Source organism: Lissotriton helveticus, chromosome 2_1, assembly GCF_964261635.1.
Source record: "Lissotriton helveticus chromosome 2_1, aLisHel1.1, whole genome shotgun sequence".
Lineage (NCBI taxonomy): Eukaryota > Metazoa > Chordata > Amphibia > Caudata > Salamandridae > Lissotriton > Lissotriton helveticus.
In genome coordinates, this window is record NC_136059.1 from 1,183,534,337 (window position 1) to 1,183,556,821 (window position 22,485).

A 22,485-nucleotide genomic window follows, 5' to 3' on the forward strand; every position below is an offset into this window, starting at 1 on the left:
ACTCAAAAAATCAATGCCCCTATGGTGTCCCACTTTGTCCAGTATGATCACAAGGAAAAAGACCTACGATGGCAAATTTTAGAGCGTGTTCATGCCCCTCCTGGCAAAGACCCATCGATTTATCGCAAAAAACGCGAAACCTTCTGGATACATCATCTGGATACAGTTCGCTTTGGGCACAACGAAGAAATCTCGTGGATAGTCACACTATAAAAAATATGGCCACATCTGTAACTAACACCCCTGCCATCCATATATGTTCTCTCAGCTATTTCCATCTAGCTCCGCCACATGAGATGCTTGCAAAGTCTTACAAATGATACCCTGTGTCAAACATTATGTAAATCGTGGTATAATCCGCCACAATTTGGTACCTTACTGTATAATTCTCCCAAGTTCAGTCGTCGTACATATTCTCTCTCCACTATAAGATGGCTGCCAGTGAGCATACTATCTGACCTTTAGTCCTACCACTATGTTTCGCCAAACAACACAGCATTAGTCTTATCTTAGTGTTTATGATTCTCCACCTGGCTCTAGTTGCGATATTATATTTAAATCGCCACACATGCCTGTTCCAGCCTCACAGCGGAACTTTTTCCACAGAACCCCCGGTCGTGGCAGTAGCTCGTTTAGAAGAAGGTAAGAACCGCTCCCCCAGCTCTAGCCTGTTACTGCTGTTGCAAGTATCTCGTCTTTCTTAACTGCACCACCGGCGAATTTCAAATCACCCTCTCTGACGGCACATAAAGCCTTGCTTAAACAGCCCGTGCATATTTCTGACCGACATGTCTTTTTAACTTCAGACACGGTCATCCACCTATTGAAGAACTGAACCCTTGGAAGCGCTGCATGCAAGAAACACAACGTTACTAATCAGGTACGACAATCTGCCCGTAAGCCCCATTTAGCATGTCACAAAAGTGTTTCACTTATCTAACAAGCTATAGCTTAAAATGATGAGACAATGCTTGAATGTGAAGCTGTTATTTCTTTAACGAGCGCTCAGCTTCTGTCCTTTTCTGAAAGTGTCCTTTTTCATCAAACGCTGCACTTACTCGAAAAGCTACAGCCATATCTCCATGCTAATGCAACAATGTTTCACTGTGTAGCGGAGTCAGCTATAAATAACGCTCAGCCTCCGATGTAGAAAGTCAGCTACAATGTTTCACTGGGTAGCGGAGTCAGCTATAAACAACGCTTAGCTTCCAATGTAGAAAACTAGCTAAATATCACAAGCATTTTCTATCGTTTAGTCTTTCCACACTAGAGTAGCTTAAATGAATTAAGATCAACATGGTGTGCTTCAAAATCTCTTTTTTTATATATTTGACTACCTTATTATACAGATCATGGCGCCCTAAACGAAGCTCCCTAAGGTTTTACTGACAATACATCGTGTACTTCCTAACAGGTAATGCAATCACAATTTAGTATAATTTCACGTTAAGCACGGTTCCAGCCCATTGTTCACCTACATTTTTTGCATCTGTACAGAAACTACCTAACTGCCCTGAGAAAACGCCCCGGGTGGCTCCAAAAAATTAAGGAAATCTTGAGGCATGGGCCTCTCATTCTGAGGTAATTGACAAATAATTAAACCAGCATTATTAATATAACACCCTTTGGCCCATAAAACTACAGAAACTCTCTGTACTTTAACTTTCAGCACACACTTCAAAAAAGTCCAGCAAGAATCTTAAACATTTATATATGCAGCCTCTTCAAAACATAGGTAACCCCTATACTTATATATATATATATTTCTCAAATAAGGGTAACAGCGCACTACCACAGACCCTAAAAGCACTGCATGCTTTAGGCATTTTGCCAATCACTCTAGGTGCTTTAGACCTAGTGGGTTCATTGTTTCTGATTTCTTCTCTTTCTTCTATCCTCTTATTATGTGGACTAACCTTGTTCTTAGGTCTACCTAACCATACTTAGCAAGAGTGCTAGCTAGCTATGAGTTTTCAGCAAACTCCTAAAATATGTAAAGCATATGTGTGTATTTACATGATGCCAAAAACTAAGATGTAAAAATGTAAAAAGTAAAAGAGTTCATGATACTTATATATTTTTCCTATTTTTTGTTTTTTCAGAATTTTGTATGTTGCCCTCATATTTTAAAGATTTTGTGTCACTTGCCTGTTAGTCTTTTGTCTTTGGCCCTGAGGAAGGTGGCTTTCCACCGAAACGTACGTCGGCCCAACACCCCTGTCTTGGATACGCTTTGGTCAAGTACATCATAACCAACAGAACCACTCCATCTAGGTTCCTATACGTACCCTCTCAAATACACCTTAGAGCTACCACTTATGTTAGTCAATGTCTTGTATAATTTTGTTTAGCTGTATTTGTTAGGTATGTTCATTATTATATTTTGATATTGTGTGACAAATGTGTGTTTTTGTGTCTCTGATCAATAGGATCAATTGTTACTAGAGGGCATTTTTGGTATGATAGGACTATCACCAAATGTATGTAAAATGTTGATTTGTGAAATGATAATGCAATGTATTTTTTATATATGAGTCTTTAAAAAAAAAAAAAAAAAAATTTTATTATAAAAAAAATGACAAAATAGTCTAATAAAAATGTTCCATGTTTGAATAACATTTCAAAGATCTTTTTTTGGCATCTTTTGACTAAACATTTAGGATATATTCAATGTTGAAAGAAATATAGGCCCTCCAAGAGGTTCTGTCTCCTTGTTGCATGGTTTGTCTCCCCCCTCTGGGCCTCAAAATATTTGGGAGTACTCTCTCTTTTTTCATAAAGGTCAACTTCTTTCCAGCAATGCTTTGTCTGAAGAGTCCCCTCTCAGACTCTAGGTGCAACACTGCCCTGTTGTGCCCTGCCATGCCACACCTGGACCCTATTGGATATCTTTTGCTTCAATTGGCATAGTTGCGTGCACGCTATTATTCGTGAATTAAAAAGAAATGAGCAAAGGCTTTGTCCGTTTCTAGCTTGGCATGGATGGCACAGTGCTAATCCTATGCCTAATAACTTTGCTAGAAAACGGATATCTGAGATGAGCAAATTCAGAGTGTTGATGGTGTTGTAGGGTGCTCCATATAAAGAAGTTACTCTCCTCCGAAACTTGGGAACTACCCAGGGTAGCGATCCTAACTATAACTACCCAGTGGCAACATATATATTTATATTTATATATAATGTGGGTGCATGTATACGTGTGTGTGTGTATGTGTATATATATATATATATATATATATATCTTGTTTTATATACATATACACATATGTGTATATACTTATATATTATTTTTTTACGTACATATAGATATATGTTTCTAGGGTTTGGCTCAACTTTCACTGATTTCTCGGCGCTCTCAAATGGTGCGAAATCCTTCGGCAGAGCCCATCCTCAATACATCCACAAATCCTCCCACGAGAGTTTGGATCGCAATCACGAAAGGTGATAACCCAATTCTTTATTTTATTTTCATTTAAAAGATAAAAGCAACATCTACGCATTTCGGTCTCCCCTGAAACCTTGTGCACAATGGTTTTGGCGATGTATATACATGTCATTAAATGCATTATGTAGTGATTAGATAATTTCCTGTTTTTTCTAACATTGCAATGCATTTTGGAAAATGTAGTCTACCCCAGCCCCTTTCCATAATGTTGCAAGTGCAAAATGTGCAATTTGTGCCCAAAATTTTGACAAATCCAATAACAAGTTTCAAATCATTAAATGATATTTCATCTACTGCAATTATACGAATTATTGAAAATGTTTTGAGAGCTTAGGGTTATCCGATAAAGTGCATCGTACCAGTACCCCTCTAATTTATTTTACTAATTTCGCCCTCAAGTGGGTAATTACAATCTTAGTGCAATAAAGAATTTTACGCACATAATATCCGAGGTTTTAAGAGCTTAAGGTTATCAGATAAAGTGCATCATGCTTTGTTATTACAGTACCATCCTAATTCATCATTCTAATTTCGCCCTCTAGTGGGTAATTATGTTCTCAGTGTCATAATAATATCCTGTATCTAATAAAATTATATTATTTTTGAGTTATTGAGTAAAGTGCACCATACTTCATTTTGTATTGATACGATTGTGATTCAACATACGAATTCCGCCCTCTAGTGGGCAATTTTTAATTCCGATACAATTAGGGACCTTTCACATGTAAGGTACTTTTTTTTACAACCGTTTTTTTGCAATTTTCACAATTCACAGTCATTGTAAAAAGTATCTAAGTTCATTTCTTTTAGCCCAAAACATTGATCATGTATATGAAACTTCTCTAAAAAGTGTCATAAAAGTGCTATAGTGAAAGGTGCTTCTAGTGATTTAAAATTATTATATACTGAGAAGCAAGATTTGAGCATAAATGTACAAATGTACATACGATTCTACACTTTGGTTCAGTCCATATTGAGTAAATGACGGTAAATTGAAAATTTGTCTTGATTCTCTTTGGCGTAGTTTTTTCTCCCTATTGCCTCCTCGTTCATTTTGTGCAACAGTTTCAATGGCATACAATTGTAAGAGTTTCCAATTACCACCAAGATGATACTCCATATGCTCTGCCACAGCATTACTGCGATCTTTATTAATAGTTGCCCAAACATGTTCTAGGATTCGTTTTTTCAACTCACAGATTTCAACAGACACGGGCATTCATTTACATAAACTGCAAATTGGCTTTTGCATGTAATTCGTTTTATGATTTTCGATAGTTTATTGTTTGTCAATTTTATTTCCGTTGTGTTTATTGCTATTTGGCAAACTTTGCAGTTGTGATATTTTGTGAAACCTTTAGTACTTAGCCAATGGCCATGTTTGTTGGTCTTCTTTTGAAAGTGACTATGGACAAACTGGTCTTTTAAGTTTCTCGCTCGCCTCTAAGTTGCATTTGAATGGGTACCCATGATTTTGCCTACTGTGGGATCTAGTTGGAGTATTTTCAAAATGTTTCTCAAACTAGCTTTTATTTGTTTGGATCATTTGAGTAGCCTGTGATTAGTCTAATCTTTTGAGGGTCTGTACGTGTCTCCAGATTTTAGATTTTTAATGTTTCTTCTCTTTCCCTTGGGTTTGCTTTCTCCCAACATTTCTTTATTGTGCCTTTTTTGTAGCCTCTTTGCTTAAATCTTCGAGATGTGGCTATACTATGTTGGGTCCAATCTTCACTTTCTGAGCATATTCACCGAAATTCACCATAAGGTATTTTATGAATTAGTGTTTGTTGATGAAAACTGTCTTGCATGAAGTGTGGCATTTATCATGGTCAGTTTGCGATGTAAAGTAGTGTGGGTTTGATTATCTTTGATGTAAAATTCTGTGTCAAGGAAAGTCACACTTTTTTCACTGATGTCGTAAGTGAATTTAAGATTCGCTTCTGTTGCATTTAAGATGGTAAAATATTCCTGAAATTTCATTTCTGTGCCATCCCAGATAATCAGAAGGTAATCGATAAATCAAAGCCACATACTAGTTTTTTCTACATAGTCATCATTTTCTGGGAGCCAGGCTAGTTTTGTTCCCACCAGCCCATTACAAGGCAGGCATAACTGGGGCTAAAAGAAAACACCATCACTGTTCCTTTTGTTTGTTTATAGATATCATCTCTGTTGGAACCTAATGTTGTCAGGTCACCTAGGGTAGCCTGGCCTAGGGTAAGACAATCTCTAATAGAGGCACATGTGTGAAGGTTGCATACCACCCAGCAGTAACTCAATAAAATTCCACTCAATAATGACACTACACCAGTCCTTGTGTAAAAATACGAGCTGTTTTATAAAAATATTTCTCTTGTTTACTCTCTCTCTCTTAGTAGTTTACAATTGGAAACTCTGTGCAGTTTTTATCAGATCTTCCCACATTTCAATAACATTAGGAGAACCCAATCCGGCAGTGTTTAATCCTTCCACATTTCAAATAACATTTATGCATATACCTTTTCCCAGTTTAAGAAGATACAGTTAAACAGGTTCAATGACAGAATGTATGTTATTAGAATTTCCCAGTGAGATTTTCACCTTGACCAAAGGGCTTCCTACCACCTTTTCTCTAGACAACTGTCACAGATCTTGATTCCTCTAGACATTAGCGGATAACCCTTTCTCTATCACCTAGTTTGCACCTTATTCATTTCTCCAGAAGGAACTTGGCATGAAAAAGTTCCTCTTCCAACTGTTCCTTCTCCCTCAGGTCGCCTGCTCAACTCAGCCTGAGGTTTCTCCAGTACGTTTCACCCCCAGGCCCAGTTAGAGACTATCCTAGGGCCCGTGATGCAATTGGGGGTCTATTGAGCAGTTGACCCCTTTCTTGTCACTTCAGTGCACTGTTAAACTGTCACACCCCCACCGGGACTCTCTCAGACTTCTCGGCAGTTCACGCTTCTGTGGGGGGGGGGGAAAGAGCGCTGCACGCTCTGTCCGGAGCCAGGCTCCGCTAGGCACTCACCACAAGTCCCCGCCGATCAGCACTCCGATCGGGTGCAGTCTCACAGGACAGCCGCCTATGCCGAGACCGCCCCGCCCTTCTCACCTCGGCGCTCCGTAGGGACAGGGGTCTCTCAGCTCCGTCTGATGCCTTCCTCACGAACGACTCCAGCAGACCTGCGCACTGATCCAGGGCACTGAAGCTCCGCCTCCGACGCTCCGCCACACAGCGGTTGGAACTGCACACGCCCCGTTAGGGAGACACTGCTCCCGACGTGCCCCCACAGCTACTGGGCCTGCGCTCTACTCGCCGTGAAGACACTTCCTCAGACGCTCCTCTCCGGGCAGCTTCCTCCACAGGGCTCTCACTTCCTGATGAACCGGCCTCTTTTGACAAGCCTCCTCAGACGTCGCTTCCCCCCGTCCTTGGCCATACACAAGACACTTAGCGCCAGGCCGAGCGCTCGCGAGTACACTAGTCCCCCGTCACAGGAAAACCACAGCGAGAGTCCAGACTGCTGCAGACCACGAGATGGGGTTCAATTGAGGCCCGCCGCTTTCAGGTTTGGTCCTGCAGGATTGTCGGGGTTGGGGGGAAAAAGGGTTCCTCTTCCCCTCGAAGATGACACTTCAGTCACAGTTACCTGGGCCAATTACCTTAGATTCTCTAAGGGGTTATTCAAGAGTCTTCAGATGGGGACTTTTATGGCAGGGATCGGTCAGCACTGGATAGGGATGGGTCAGTACAGGAGATCAGCTGGCCCACAAGTCAATCCTACTCTCTGTAAGCTCAATCCTCCACCTCAGATTTGCCTCACTCCACACCAGTCCCACCTCATAGAACACTGGATACCAACAACAAAATGGCTGTCTAGCATTCCGCCTTTTATAGGCTGACCCTCTAAGGTCCAGAAGGGGCCAGAAGGTTCTGGAATGCTCCTATTCTAACATATGGGACAGGACTAGGCAGTGGCAGTTGTTAACCACCATTTTGTGGATCTGGATGAATTCCTGACAGGAAAGGCGCCTAGGCCTAAGGTGAAGAACTATGAGGGAAAAAGAGCACCTATCCCCCAGACCAACACCAAAAAAAAAAACCTAGTGGACTCAAAAAGATACAAAGGTTTGAGGGGCAAAAAGGGGACAAAATAAATAAATAAGTGGAGGAGCTACGCAAAAGGCCAGACAGGTCTAACACGCGTCCCCCCCAGCTGAAAGTGGGGAGAGCTACCCAACCCCTTTGGAGTCCTCATCACTAAGGCGGAAATACCTAGAGAGACCGTCTGCATTGGCGTGGTCTACTCCAGGCCGATGTTCCACCCGGAAGTCCATTCCCTGTAGGGAGATAGACCATCTCAGCAACTTGGGATTCTCCCCCTTCACCTGCATTAGCCAGCGAAGGGGTCGGTGATCAGTCTGAACCAGGAAGTGCGAGCCAAACAGGTATGGTCGCAGCTTCTTCAGAGCCCACACCACCGCAAAACCTTCCCTCTCAATGGCACTCCACTTCTGTTCCCGGGGATGCAGTCTCCTGGATAGGAAAACTACAGGCTGATCCAGGCCCTCTTCATTCAGTTGCGATAACACTGCCCCAATGCCATGTTCTGATACATCCGTCTGGACAATGAACTCCTTGGAGAAGTCTGGGGCCCTCAGGACCGGTGCGGCACACATTGCCTGCTTCAACTTTTCAAAGGCTTGCTGACAAGCCTCTGTACAAACTACCCGTCGAGGTTGTTTCTTTGAGGTAAGCTCTGTGAGGGGCGCTACAATAGTGCCATACCCCTTCACAAAGCGACGGTAGTAGCCTGTGAGGCCCAGGAAAGCTCGGACCTCAGTCTGGGTCTTGGGGGGTTCCCAGGCCATGATTGCCTCAATCTTTGCCTGAAGGGGCTGCACTGTTCCCCTACCCACCAAGTGTCCAAGGTATACAACCGACCCCTGCCCAATCTGACATTTGCTGGCCTTGATTGTTAATCCAGCATGTTTCAGGGCCTGGAGAACTGCTTGCAAATGTTGCAAATGGTCCTCCCAACTGCTACTGAAGACAGCAATGTCATCCAGATAAGCAGCAGAGAAACCCTCCATTCCGGAAAGGACCTGATTCACCAGCCGCTGAAACGTGGCAGGGGCATTCTTGAGCCCGAAGGGCATCACACAAAATTGGAAGTGTCCCTCAGGCGTGGAGAAGGCTGAGCTTTCCTTGGCTCCATCTGTCAAGGAGATCTGCCAGTACCCTGAAGTGAGGTCAAAGGTACTGAGATATTGGGCAGCTCCTAGCCGGTCAATTAATTCATCCGCCCTAGGGATCGGATGAGCATCAGTTTTTGTAACTGAGTTCAGGCCCCGGTAATCCACACAGAACCTCAGTTCTGGAGTGGTGCCTGGTGTAGCGGCTTTTGGCACTAGAACCACCGGACTGGACCAGGGGCTGTTGGAAGGTCCTATAACTCCTAGCTCTAGCATCTTGGCAACCTCTCCATGGATGCTAGCCTTCACCTTGTCGGACAGCCGGTAGGTCTTTGACTTCACTGGTGGGCTGTCCCCTGTGTCCACATCATGGGTACACAGGTGAGTCCTTCCCGGGACAAGGGAGAACAACGTAGAGTACTGCTCCAGTATCTGGCGGCAGTCCTCCCGCTGTTCAGGAGTTAGGGATGGGGAGAGAATCACTCCCTCCACCGACCCATCCTTTTCTTGAGACGAGAACAAATCTGGGAGAGGTTCGCTTTCCGCTTCTTCTCCCCCATCAGTTACCATCATTAAGATGACCTCGGGCCTCTCATGGTGGGGTTTGAGATGGTTGGCATGAAGCACCCGTAGGGGCTGTCGTGGGGTCTTAAGGTCCACCAGGTATGTGGCCTTACCCTTCTTCTCCAACACCTCAAAGGGGCCTGTCCAGCGATCCTGGAGGGCACTAAGCTCTCCAGGCTCCTTCACCCACACTTTCTGGCCAGGCTCCAATTCCACCTGGTGAGCATTGTGGTCATACCACTCCTTCATCACTGCCTGGCTGGCCTCCAAGTTGTCAGAAGCTTGCTTCCACAACTTCGCCATTTGGCTCCTGAAGGCCAGCATGTAGCTCACCACATCCTGAGGGGGTTTCCTGGGAGACTTTTCCCATCCATCCTTCACCAGGCTGAGAGGACCGCGTACAGGGTGCCCATACAGAAGCTCAAAGGGGCTGAAGCCCACTCCCTTCTGTGGCACTTCCCTGTAGGAAAATAGCAAACAGGGTAGGAGGATGTCCCACTTCCTCCGCAGGCTTTCAGGCAGACTTCTGATCATGCCCTTCAAGGTCTTGTTGAACCTTTCTACCAGTCCATTGGACTGGGGGTGATAGGGAGTGGTGAACCGGTAGGTCACTCCACACTCCTTCCACATTGCCCGCATGTATGCTGACATAAAGTTGGTCCCCCTGTCGGACACAACTTCCTTGGGGAATCCCACTCGGGTAAAGATCCCCATCAGGGCCCTAGCCACCACAGGTGCAGTGACAGTCCTCAGAGGAATTGCCTCTGGGTACCGTGTGGCATGATCCACCAGAACCAGGATGAACCTGTGACCAGCTGTTGTTGGTGGATCCAATGGCCCTACAATGTCGATGCCCACCCTTTCAAAGGGGGTGCTAACGACAGGAAGTGATTCCAGGGGAGCTTTCAGCTTCACCCCTGTTTTCCCACTGGCTTGGCAGGTTACACACGTCCGACAGTAGGTGTTAGACGCCACTTTCATCTGAGGCCAGTAAAAGTGGGGACAAGCCGAGCAAAGGTCTTGTCCTGACCTAAGTGTCCTGCCAAGGGAATTTCATGAGCCAATTCCAGCAGAAAGTCTCGGTACCGTTGCGGGACTACCAAGGCCCTTGATGAACCAGGTAAGGGTACCTTGGGTTCACTGTAGAGGAGTCCATCCTCCCAGTAAATGTGGTAGTGTCCCACAACGTCCCCTGCTGCCTGGGCTTCAGCCTGTCGCCTCAGTCCCTCAAGGGTAGGGCACTCCTTCTGGCCCTTACAGAACTCTTCTCTGGTAGGCCCTCCCTCCACATGCCACTCAGCAGGGATGGGCAGGTCCTCCAGAGAAACTACTTCCCCCTCCACGGACTCCTGGTCCACCACCGCAGGTGGCCGATCTGTCGCATGAGGTGTAGAAGCCGAAGCAGGCTTCTCCTGTCTTCGGGTCTGTCCCTTTTTGGCAGCGGGTTGGGCCATTGTTCCAGGCTCCAACCCAGGCGAACTCCCTTTCCGGGCAGTCACAGACCTTGTTCTTACACAGGCCCAGTCAGGTGTACCTAGCATCGCTGAATGCGTCTGGTATTCCACCTCTCTCCAAGCATTGTGCTCCAAGTCATTCCCCATCAGACAATCAACTGGCACGGCAGGGCTTACGGCAACTCGAAGTGAACCTGCAACCCCTTCCCACTCAAAGGGAACCTCGGCCACGGGGTAGTGGCCCATTCTGCCGTTAGCCATCGCGGTGGGGTGGAGTACATTGGGAATCACCTGCTCTGGAGACACCAGATGACTTCTCACCATAGTCATACTGGCCCCTGTATCTCTCAGAGCCTCCCCTCTCTGGCCATTGATGGTGATCCATTGCCCATACTTGGTAGTATTTGGGGGCACCTGAATCTTAGGAACCATCTCCCGTTCTCCCAGGGACACTAAGGTGACACCCGCCCACTTACCCCCCTTATCTAAGGGCAACTCCTCCCCGAGCGCTACACTAGCTACTCCCGGGGTTCTGCCTCCGGTGGGAGGGGGTGGTCTCTTTGGGCATCTGACATCTCCCTTATAATGTCCAACACCACCACATTCGAAACAGTGGACAACACTTGGCTGCTGGCTTTGGCCAGGATGAGGGTTTCTGGGCGGGTTAACCTTAGGGGTGAAACCCGTTCCCTTTCCCTGGAAACTGTTTTGGGGACCTTTAGAGAACTCCCGCTTTTTATCTCCCCCCTCCTTCTTCAGGGGCGCCCTGTCCGGCCTTTTGGGAATCCCCTCCAGTCCCCTTTGAGGACACCCGGGTACTCGCCCAGATGTCCGCCTCCTCAGCAAGCTTCCGGGGGTTAGTCAGCTTGCTGTCCACCAGGTGTTGGCGCAGCTCGGGAAAACATTTCTCGAGTATATGCTCTTTCAAAAAAAGATCATACAACCCCTCATATCCCTTCACCTCACTGCCCTGTACCCAGCCCTCCAATGCCTTCCTTGCATAATCTAGGAAGTCCACCCAGTTCTGTGTGCTTAACTTGTGGCTCCCCCTGAACTTCTGGCGATACTTTTCTGGGGTTAACCCAAACTTCCTGATCAATGCTAGCTTCATTGTGGGGTAGTTAGTCTGCTCCTCTGGCTCTAAGGCTAACAAGGTGTCTCGACCAGTGGGGGGCATATACTTATACAACCCACCACCCCAGTGCTTTTCCTGGATCCCATGGGCTCTTAAGGAGACCTCATAGGCAGCCAGCCATTTGGCTATATCATCCCCCTGACTATAGCTGGCAACTATGTCCTTAGGCAAATAGGGTCTGGACTCCCTGGTTGGTTCTCTGGTTTCGCTGCCACCATTTGGAGAGTTGGCGAGTCCTAACTGTAGAGCCTTGAATTCTAGCTCTTTTAGTCTAAGCTCATGAGCCATCCTCTGTTCCTCCTTCCCCTGTTCTAACCTGGCTAACTCCCACTTCAGCTTCCTTTTTTCCCTCCTGTCTGTGAGCTCCGCTTCGGTCAAGCTTCCCTCGGAGACACTACTGCCCCTCCTAGAGGAGGTCATTGGTTCGGGGAGTAGGTTTCCCACCTCTGGATGGAACAATCCCTCTACCCCTATGACCGTGCCCCGGTCTGTCTCCTCATCCTCCTCCTTCTCTTCTCTGCGCGCTTCCACCCAAGCCCATAAACTGGTCTGGAGTTCCCCCTTCTTGGCACCACTCTTAAAGAACACTCCCATTTGTTGACAGAAGTCTTTTAGCTGGGCCACTGAATAAGTGTCCAGTTTTTCCAGTGCAAATTCCATTTTGCTAAAGGCAATTCGAGGTCAAGCACACAAAAAGGATAGAGTTGCAAGGGCAACCTGAAGCTACCTCCACCCCACCACCAGGAATAAATTTGGAAAAAGCAAAAGTAAAAATTAGGAAGGCCGCCAGGAGAAAACTCCAGGTGTAGGTTAGTGGATTACACTTAGTTACTGCAGAGTAGTCGCAACCACAGTCAAGATCCCACCGCTAGACACCAACTTGTTGGAACCTAATGTTGTCAGGTCACCTAGGGTAGCCTGGCCTAGGGTAAGACAATCTCTAATAGAGGCACATGTGTGAAGGTTGCATACCACCCAGCAGTAACTCAATAAAATTCCACTCAATAATGACACTACACCAGTCCTTGTGTAAAAATACGAGCTGTTTTATAAAAATATTTCTCTTGTTTACTCTCTCTCTTAGTAGTTTACAATTGGATACTCTGTGCAGTTTTTATCAGATCTTCCCACATTTCAATAACATTAGGAGAACCCAATCCGGCAGTGTTTAATCCTTCCACATTTCAAATAACATTTATGCATATACCTTTTCCCAGTTTAAGAAGATACAGTTAAACAGGTTCAATGACAGAATGTATGTTATTAGAATTTCCCAGTAAGATTTTCACCTTGACCAAAGGGCTTCCTACCACCTTTTCTCTAGACAACTGTCACAGATCTTGATTCCTCTAGACATTAGCGGATAACCCTTTCTCTATCACCTAGTTTGCACCTTATTCGTTTCTCCAGAAGGAACTTGGCATGAAAAAGTTCCTCTTCCAACTGTTCCTTCTCCCTCAGGTCGCCTGCTCAACTCAGCCTGAGGTTTCTCCAGTACGTTTCACCCCCAGGCCCAGTTAGAGACTATCCTAGGGCCCGTGATGCAATTGGGGGTCTATTGAGCAGTTGACCCCTTTCTTGTCACTTCAGTGCACTGTTAAACTGTCACACCCCCACCGGGACTCTCTCAGACTTCTCGGCAGTTCACGCTTCTGTTGGGGGGGGGAAAGAGCGCTGCACGCTCTGTCCGGAGCCAGGCTCCGCTAGGCACTCACCACAAGTCCCCGCCGATCAGCACTCCGATCGGGTGCAGTCTCACAGGACAGCCGCCTATGCCGAGACCGCCCCGCCCTTCTCACCTCGGCGCTCCGTAGGGACAGGGGTCTCTCAGCTCCGTCTGATGCCTTCCTCACGAACGACTCCAGCAGACCTGCGCACTGATCCAGGGCACTGAAGCTCCGCCTCCGACGCTCCGCCACACAGCGGTTGGAACTGCACACGCCCCGTTAGGGAGACACTGCTCCCGACGTGCCCCCGCAGCTACTGGGCCTGCGCTCTACTCGCCGTGAAGACACTTCCTCAGACGCTCCTCTCCGGGCAGCTTCCTCCACGGGGCTCCCACTTCCTGATGAACCGGCCTCTTTTGACAAGCCTCCTCAGACGTCGCTTCCCCCCGTCCTTGGCCATACACAAGACACTTAGCGCCAGGCCGAGCGCTCGCGAGTACACTAGTCCCCCGTCACAGGGAAACCACAGCGAGAGTCCAGACTGCTGCAGACCACGAGATGGGGTTCAATTGAGGCCCGCCGCTTTCAGGTTTGGTCCTGCAGGATTGTCGGGGTTGGGGGGAAAAAGGGTTCCTCTTCCCCTCGAAGATGACACTTCAGTCACAGTTACCTGGGCCAATTACCTTAGATTCTCTAAGGGGTTATTCAAGAGTCTTCAGATGGGGACTTTTATGGCAGGGATCGGTCAGCACTGGATAGGGATGGGTCAGTACAGGAGATCAGCTGGCCAACATGTCAATCCTATTCTCTGTAAGCTCAATCCTCCACCTCAGATTTGCCTCACTCCACACCAGTCCCACCTCATAGAACACTGGATACCAACAACAAAATGGCTGTCTAGCATTCCGCCTTTTATAGGCTGACCCTCTAAGGTCCAGAAGGGGCCAGAAGGTTCTGGAATGCTCCTATTCTAACATATGGGACAGGACTAGGCAGTGGCAGTTGTTAACCACCATTTTGTGGATCTGGATGAATTCCTGACAGGAAAGGCGCCTAGGCCTAAGGTGAAGAACTATGAAGGAAAAAGAGCACCTATCCCCCAGACCAATACCAAAAAATAAAAACCTAGTGGACTCAAAAAGATACAACGGTTTGAGGGGCAAAAAGGGGACAAAATAAATAAATAAGTGGAGGAGCTACGCAAAAGGCCAGACAGGTCTAACAATCTCCAAATAGACAAATGTTTTTAATGCGGCACATTCTTATCATCTCAATTAACAGTTGATTGTGCTGAGTATAATGTATGTTTCTCTCTTTGAGTAAGAATTCACACGCCTTGATTCCTATTGCATTTTCTATTTTGCTATATAATGATACCACATCCATTGAAATGAGCTTGTATCCTGTTTGCCACAGTATCCCTTGTAAGTGTCTCAGTAAGTCACTAGTATCTATTATATATGAATTCAAACTGAGGACAAACGGCAATAATAAATGGTCAATATAGTTAGCGATGGGTTCTAAAAGTGGTCCTTTTGCCAATATGATCAGTCGGTCTGGCAGTTTTAAAGGGTCTTTATAGATCTTAGGTAAGAAATATATTGCTGCTGTTATTGGAAAGTCTGTGGTCAGATATTTCCGTCTGTCTGCATCTAATTTTCTGATGACCATTCTGCCAGTTTCCCATCTAGATACATTTTTAGTTTTGCAGTTGGGTTAATTTTCTGCTTTTGATAGTATTCACTATCACTTAATTGTCGAGGTGCTTCCTCAATGTAATCTTTTTGATCCCAGATGATGATGTTTCCGCCTTTGTCGGCTATCTTAACCCCTTAACCGCAGCACAAATTCCGCCGCTGCAGGAGTTCTATTGAGTGGGCAGGGTCGCGTCGGCCAAGAGACGCGCGCAGCACTACCGAGGTAGTGCTCTCAATAGCCGTTGGCCGACGCGCGCACGCAAGGGGTTAATTACAATTTGTTTATACTGGGTTAAGGAAGTCAATGCCTCTCTTTCTTCTTTTGTAAGATTATCAGAGTATCTTGTTCTATTCAGTTTGTATATATCCTGGATCACAGCTTCGTGAAAAATTTCTATTTTATTACCCGATGGAAAAGGGGGGTAAACACGTGATTTGATTTTTTTCCACTTAGACCAGCACCCATTGGTGGGCAAGCAGTTTTCAAGCTGACATTTTCACTTTCTTGTGTTGCATCCAAGTTTATTAGTGTTAGTAGATCATTTGATTATTTTGCTGCAAGAGTGGAGATTGGTGTTTCTATGGTGTTTTTATGATCTTTCATTTCCTTATTTCCTTATTTTCAGTGAACATTTGTGCCAATTTAATTTTTCTCACATATTTATATATGTCGATCGTAATTTGAGCCATATCCATTTTTTCTGTAGGACAAAAGTTAATGCCATGTTTTAATAACAATATTTCTGCCTCCAACATTACTCTTCTGGATAGATTTTCTATTTCTAGTTCTTCCATTTGATCTAGAATATTTTCTTTTGATGCATACTTTTATTTGTCGCCCCAATTTTTTCAGTGGTGCCACTTGCTCTTTTTTCCTCTTCTTGTTGGTTTCTGTGGCCTTGTTGGCATCCTCTTCCTCTGTGTCCATGTTGAATGTTTCTGTTCTGTTTCCAATCTCGTTGTAAAATGAGTCGCATGTCAGCTAAAAAAGTGAGTTTGGTTATTTCTCCTGTTGTTTCTATTTCACCTTCACTCGCATCTGTTGAAGTGAGTGATGACATGCTGCTTGCAGTGTGGGTAACACTAGCCTTTCTATCCTGCGATTTACAGGGATCAAACTTTCTTGCATATGTAAATATTCTGCCTTCCGCATAATCAGCTTTATCACGTTCAAATTTCCTCATGTTTTTCTATCGGTCATTCCCACTAGAGGGCAAAATTAGAATGATGAATTAGGATGGTACTGTAATAACAAAGCATGATGCACTTTATCTGATAAGCTTAAGCTCCTAAAACCTCAGAAATTATGTGTGGAAAATTCTTTATTGCACTAAGATTGTAGTTACCCACTAGAGGGCGAAATTATTAAGATACATTAGAGAGGAACTGCTATGAAATAATGTACGATGCACTTTATCGGATAACCCTAAGCTTTCCAAAAAATTTCAAGAATTTGTATAATTGCAGTAGATGAAATATCATGTAATGTATTTGAAACTTGTTATTGGTTTTGTCAAAATGTTGGGCACAAATTGCACATTACAGAAAGGGACCTGAGTAGCCTACATTTTCCAACATGCATTTGCGATGTTAGAAAAAACAGGAAATGATGTAATCATGACAGAATGCATTTAACTGCATGCGTATACATCGCCAAAACCATTGTGAACATGGTCTCAGGGTAGACTGAAACGCGTAGATGTTGCTTTCATCCTTTAATTGAAAATAAAATAAAGAATTGATTCATCACTTTTCGTGAGTACAATCCAAATTCTTGTGGAAGGACTTGTGGAGATAGATATATGTGTATACTCATGTGTGTGTATATATAGATAGATAGATATACATATTATATGTATATATATATATATATATATATCATCACACAAAAGTTGCCACAAAGGGAGAGCCGCCAGGTAAGTTCGTATTGCACAAATTTAATGAAATGCAGCAGTCAGATTTTGGGACAAAACTGGCTTCAATTTCTCTTCGCCAGACGCGTTTCAGGTTTTGCCCTTTTCTCAATGGCGTTTGATTCATGCAAAGTCGAGGCAGAATGTGCTGCTAATTATACTTCTGGATCTGCCCCCATTGGGCGTGGCCACTCCTGTGGCCTTATGGTCCGTGTAGTAGCACTTAGTTTTCCTCATGTGAGGCTGCCTTGAGTTAGCACTTTTGAAATCTTTGATCAGCATTCCCAAGTGGGTGAAAACAGTCCTGCTCCAAAAGCGCTGCTAAATTATGCACAACATTAGGCATTACCTCCCGTTTACATCGATGACTTCTTTTGAAATCAGCGCGGGTCCGCTCCTGCAGTGTGTCTCTCCCGCGGCTAGGCAAGCCGCTAATTATCATCACACAAAAGTTGCCACAAAGGGAGAGCCGCCAGGTAAGTTTGTATTGCACAAATTTAATTAAATGCAGCAGTCAGATTTTGGGACAAAACTGGCTTCAATGTCTCTTCGCCAGACGCGTTTCAGGTTTTGCCCTTTTCTCAATGGCGTTTGATTCATGCAAAGTCGAGGCAGAATGTGCTGCTAATTATACTTCTGGATCTGCCCCCATTGGGCGTGGCCACTCCTGTGGCCTTATGGTCCGTGCAGTAGCACTTAGTTTTCCTCATGTGAGGCTGCCTTGAGTTAGCACTTTTGAAATCTTTGATCAGCATTCCCAAGTGGGATCAAAGATTTCAAAAGTGCTAACTCAAGGCAGCCTCACATGAGGAAAACTAAGTGCTACTACACGGACCATAAGGCCACAGGAGTGGCCACTCCCAATGGGGGCAGATCCAGAAGTATAATTAGCAGCACATTCTGCCTCGACTTTGCATGAATCAAACGCCATTGAGAAAAGGGCAAAACCTGAAACGCATCTGGCGAAGAGACATTGAAGCCAGTTTTGTCCCAAAATCTGACTGCTGCATTTCATTAAATTTGTGCAATACGAACTTACCTGGCGGCTCTCCCTCTGTGGCAACTTTTGTGTGATGCTATATATATATATATATATATATATATATATGTATATATATATATATATATATATATATATATATATATATATATATATATATATATATATATATATATATATATATATATATATATATATATATATATATATATATATATATATATATATATATATATATATATATATATATATATATATATATATATATATTCATTAAACCACAGATTTCAGAGACATTATAGTTAGTTGGACATTTCACTCATACAAAACTAGAGAAATTCGGCCGCTATAGTTTGTTCAGCTAACTATAACTCGCGCCCTCGCAATGCATTGCTGATGACGTCACATATTACATCATTCGTGACATGGCCAGTGACATCACTGATGATCACTGATGACATCATCCAGTGACTGTGAGTTTCTGTAAAGTTTAAATATGTTTTATATATATATATAGATATACATATTACCTACTGCCGGTCGCCAGTAGGTATATATAGTTAGGATTTTTTCCCTATGGGATTTTTGAAAATTCTATGTCTAATAACTTTGGCGTTTGTGGACGGAATTGGCTGAAATTTTCTGGAAAATGGAACATTTTGTTTCTGAGCAGCCCCTGAAAATTTGGGGGGGGTTCGTCCAGGGGGGGCCGAGAAAAAAGGGGGGTCCCAAAACGTGTTTTTAACATTGAGTTTTCCATAGGGCGGTTGGCCTCACTTTTAGCCCGAACGGCTGAATGGATTTGCACGAAACTTGGCAAAATTGTAGGGACTGGTAGCCCGATGTGCCTTTTGTAGGTCTCAATATATTTGCTTCAGTGGATTTTGAGAAATTAACGTTTAAAAAAAGATATATATCTGTAACAGCGGACCGGGCAGCGCTCCGGTTCGCGGACTTTTCGCGTAACGGAACTTCGCGTAGCGAAGCTGATTGGCTCTCCGGTGTCTGTCAACATTCTAAACAGTCCGGAGCGGCCGCCATCTTGTCTCTCGGTAGGATTGAGAGACAAGAGGAGGCCAAAACAAAGGTGGAAATAACCATAAGGGGGCATAGTAGATCCTCCCTGATCCCCTAGGTTTAATGTGGAGGCTTTAAAAGGGCACCGCGGGGCAAAAAAAAAAATATTTTTTTTTTGTTTTTTTTCGTGGGTAGCGCCCGGTCCGCGAACCGGGAAGCGTTCTGGGCAGCGTACTGCAATGAAAAATGAATGAGAGACTTTTCAAATGCAGTATGTTAATTGATTGTTGGTTTTGTTGATTATTTTTAATTTTTTTTATTTTTTAAGCAATTATTTATTATTGTGATTGTGTTTGAAAATGTAATAACATTTCTAACATTTAACTAGTTTATGAATTACATATAAAAATGATTAAAGACTCAAACAATTTTTTAATATTACATACAATTTTATTTTTCGGATTGTTTTTCAAAATTTAATAGAACGTCTAGCATTTGACTGTCCGGTATGTCCTCTTGTTGAGTGAACATAAGTTCCCACATTTGATCGTCATCATAATGAAGTAAATGATCCACAGATTCTACACATTGAACTAATTCATGGTCCCGTGATTCATCCATGAAATCTGAGTCATCATTGTCCTCAATATCTTTTTCTGTGTTGTTCTCCAGAACAATTTCGAAGGAAACATTCTGCTCACCTTCCATTTTATTGCTGTAATTTGCATAAAAAATAAATATATCAGTAGAGATAGGGCACTGTTGGGTTTAAGTTCAGACAGGTACTTGTGAGTTTATAACAGAGAAGTAATCTATGGTCACTGTATGGTTTCAGGCGTGAAGTAGTACTATTAAAAAGTGCCTGTGAAGAAGCCTAAGTAAATTCATAATTATACCACAGAAACCTAAATCAATCCATAATTAAAATAAAGAAGCCTTTCTCAATATCTAACTCTTACAGAGGGATAGTATATAACTATCTGAAAATGTTTTCAAATTTATAAAATAATATCTCACCTTCTAAAAACAAGTTTAAGTTGTGAGTGAAAATGATCTTGCAATGTAGTTCAGGAAGTAGTAGTCAAAATGGCTGTGTTTCTCTCTCTTCCTTTATATATATTCAGGTACATAACCAATCAAATGTCAGGTAAAAAAAGTAGAAAATGAAAGTAACATTTTCATTGGTTGTCAATTCCAACACTTCAGATGTGTTTTGTGAAGTAATTTACCTCAGGGTATTTAGAGAGGTCTACAGGCTAAATGACTAAATGGAATTCCAATCAAATTTGTGAAAATGGTAGGGATTGGTATGTAGTATGAGCTAATCTATATTTGGTGAAATTGTCTCCAGTGGCTTTTCTGTGAACTACTTTCCCACCTTTTTTGATGGTGCGCTTTCCAGGGAGCGACCCGGTACGCGAACCGTTGAGCGCCTCGGTTCGCGGACCTTAAGCGTTCCGGGAGTCCACCATTTTGTGTTTCGGTCGAATTAAGATACAAGATGGAGGGCAAAAAATGTTCAGAATGGGTAGAAGGGGGCACGGTAGAGTTATCTTGACCCCCTAGGTTTTGTGAGGGTGGCTGAGGAGGCTTATATGTGCGAAAAAAAAACATTTTTTTTAAAAATTTCGCGAGGTTAGCTCCCGGTTCGCGTACCGGGTAGCGCCCCAGGGAGCGTACTTTGTTGAAAATTAGTGAAAAATGTTAGAGTAAAATAATAATTGTGAGTGATTAGATGTAGGGTAGCTCTGAGAAGAGCTTTTGGGTTTATGGTACATTTAGGTACTTATAAGTAGGTACCAATGCACATTCTTAAATTCAGAGTGAAAATTCTGTTGCCCTCATCTGAGAAGTGAACTCCATCTCCTCTGTAGATATCTTGCATGTAGTAACGCAAGTTATTGTTGTACAGGGAGCCCATTCCCTGGTCTCTCATGTAAGCTGAAACAGATTTGTTTACATGCTTCCTCGACTTCTCAATTTGTGGACAAAATTGCTTGGACCACCTCCATTTCTGTCTTTGGCATATATTTGAATATACCAAGGCAGTCTGAGGAAAAAGTGCCATTAATTGCTCAAAGGTGTCCTTTAAAAGCATTTCCAGACCTACACCAGTCAAAGTGCCCAAGTCATTACCTCCACAGTGCACAATTAACAGGTCAGGTTTGGGCAAATGCATAAAGGTTTTCACCAATGGTATCAATTGGTGACATTTTAATCCTCTGTGGCCAAACCACTTAATTTCCACATCTTGTAAATTGAGGTTAGGTAAATTCCTGTTTTCAACGTACCTTTGAGCCCAGTGAATATAACTATGTCCAACAATCCAGACAGAAAACATGGTGAGAGAAGGTTCTCCTGCAGTCAGATGAAGTGTGGCAATGAAATGGCAGTTGAAAAAATGAGAGTGTAAAATGAAAAAAAACTGTGGAGTTTCTGTGTTCATGAAGCAGTAACAGTGATTGGTGGATTTTGATTGCTGAAAACAGAAAGTTAGGGTGCACAGATGTGTTCTTTGAAAGATGTATTTTGAGTGGTCAATAAAAAATCATTAAATGAAAGAATGCACTGGATATGCAGGTGCACTGAGAGTTCAGAGTTCAATTGCAACATTGTTGTGTGAACTTGCAAACAACAGAGGTCTTCCAAGAGGTGGTTGCCATGCAGATAAGGCAGAAATGGCAGAGGGGGGATGGGTTTTCATTTGAAAAAAAGTGAGGGAAGACTTTTGATTGGGTGACATGAGAGATATGTGTGAAGAATTACAGCATTTCTGTGCTTTTGATAGCTGCAGACTCTGGAGTGCATACCTTTTGCTCAGCTGAAGACAAATTGGTGTGTTTCTGAGACTGTTTTCAAACTCAAAGTATTTGCTAAGGTGAGAAAATATTTCTTTAATTTAGATAGAGAATAGTGTGCTTTAAGGAGAAAATTATGAATTATGTGGCGCAAATTGCTTGTAAATATGCTCCCACCTGTGCATGGAAAATTTAGATTTTGAATGTTTGTGTTACATAGCCATGTTAAAAGTGATACAAACATGCTGCAAAGGCAATCAAAAAACGCTTTCATGTGTCTTAAGGACATTTTAAGTCATTTTCCCATGTGCAGTGTTTTGAAATTATGATTTGAAAATCGTTTTTGGGGAAAAGGAATTGTTTTTAAATTTATGAGAAGGACATAATGGTGTATGCTTCTTTATAAGGCAATTGACTGTCCCTGATGGTATTATTCCCATTTTAATGTAAGACCTTTCTTTGTGGCGCAAATTGCTTGTAAATATGCTCCCACCTGTGCATGGTAAATTTAGATTTTAAATGTTTGTGTTACATAGCCATGTTAAAAGTGACCCAACCATGCTGGAAAGGTAATCAAAAAACGCTTTCATGTGTCTTAAGGACATTTTAAGTCATTTTCC

General features: G+C 43.5%; 1 long non-coding RNA gene across 1 annotated transcript; it reads left to right on the forward strand.

Annotated features, from left to right (window-relative positions):
• Positions 1-578: 578 nt before the first annotated feature.
• LOC144819663 (uncharacterized) lies at positions 579-1,402 on the forward strand. Its single transcript, XR_013607500.1, has 3 exons — positions 579-642; positions 807-880; positions 1,350-1,402. It is a non-coding gene; the product is annotated as an uncharacterized LOC144819663 (long non-coding RNA).
• The last annotated feature ends 21,083 nt before the right edge of the window (positions 1,403-22,485 follow it).